Consider the following 1,637-nt stretch of genomic DNA (forward strand, 5'->3'; position numbering starts at 1 on the left):
GGAGGGGCCGCGCATGCGCAGCGGAGGGGCGCCCCGGCCGCGCTGGGTGCAGCAGCGGTCGCTTTTTACGTTTTTTTCTGGATCTCCGTTTTAGTTCTCGGGAGCTATTTTTTTAATTTTCTCCTTTTCTTAATCACGGTCGCTTTTAAAAAAGTGTCTCCGAGGCTGCGTTTTAGCTCGCCGCCGCTGCTTTTGCCGAGGGAGCGGTGCTTAAAGGGGTCGCGGGCGGAACACGGTCGGTGTCCCCTGGGCAACCGCGCCTGCGCAGTGGCCGGCTCCTTGCCGCCCTCGTTGCCGGGAGTGGGCGTGGCCGTGCCCCTGTGAGGGCGGAGCAGAGGTGTGGTCTCCAGTGGGACCCCGCCGCGAGGGGAGGGACTGGGCGTGGTCTCCTGTGGAACCCCGCCCCGAGGGGGCGGGACGGGGGAGGCGTGGCCTCCTGCGGACCCCGCCCTGGGGGGCGGGATGGGGCGTGGTTTCCTGCGCGACTCCGCCCCGATGGGCAGGATATGGGCGGGGTCCCCTGGGGAGCCGCGCATGCGCAGTGGAGGGGCGCCTTGGCGGCGCCTCCTGCTGCCGCCCTGTGGTCAAATTTCGGTACTGCAGCCGCCGCTTTTTTACTTTTTTTTTTTTTTTCCCCTCTACTTTTTTTTTTTTTTCTCCACAGGTCCCGGCGCGGCGGGGGCGGGGTGGGTCCCGTCGCGGTTCCCGGCGGGGCGGCGGCTACCGGAGCGGAGGCTCCCGGGGCGGCGCGGCGCCGGTCCCGTCGGCAGGTCCCGGCGGCACGCGGTCCCGTGCGCAGCTCCCGGCGCGGCACCGCCGCGGTCCCGGCGCAGCTTTCCGGAGCGGGCACGCCGGTCCGCGCAGCTTCCCGGCGCGTTTTGCACGCCGGGTCCCGGCGCCAGCTTCCCGGGGCATCGGCACGCCGGTCCCGGCGCAGCTTTCCCGGAGCGGCAGGGGCGGCTCCCGGGGCGTCGGCGGTTGCCGCGTCCCGGCGGCAGGTCCCCGGCTCTGGCGCGGCGGCGTATTCCCGCGCGGCTCCCGGCGGGGGGGGGCCCGCGGCGGGACGGGTCGCGGCGCCGCGGCTGGTGGGGCGCGTCCGGGCGCGGCTTCCGGCAAAGCGGCGGCTTCCGGCGCGGTTTCTGGCGCGGCTCCCGGCGCGGTGCCGGTCCCGGTCCCGGCGGCAGGTCCTGGTGCGGCGCCGGTCCAGGCGCAGGTCCCGGCGCGGCGGCAGCTCCCGGTGCGGCGCGGCGCCGGTCCCAGCGGTAGGTCCCGGCGTGGCGCGGCTGCGGCTCCCGGGGCGGCGCGGCGCCGGACCCGGCGGCAGGTCCCGGCTCGGCGTGGCGGCCGTTCCCGCGCGGCTCCCGGCGAGGTGGGGGGGGGCGGGTCGCGGCGCCGAGCGGGTCCTGGTGCCCGCACGGGGTGGTGGGGGGGAAAGGGCCCCGGCTGCTGTCGCCGGGGGGGGTTGGTGGGAGCGGGCGGGTCTGCGCTCCTGGTGTGGCTGGGCCCGGCTCCCCGCGGGGGATTTTTGGGCGTCGGGGAGGTTCGGGGGCCGGGCGCCGCGGTGCAGGAGATGGCGGAGCAGTAAAGCCTGCGAGAGCGCTAATAAAGCAGCGGCCGGGCTGCGATGGTGCCGCCCC

The sequence above is a fragment of the Nyctibius grandis genome, unplaced genomic scaffold, assembly GCF_013368605.1.
Source record: "Nyctibius grandis isolate bNycGra1 unplaced genomic scaffold, bNycGra1.pri scaffold_189_arrow_ctg1, whole genome shotgun sequence".
NCBI lineage: Eukaryota > Metazoa > Chordata > Aves > Nyctibiiformes > Nyctibiidae > Nyctibius > Nyctibius grandis.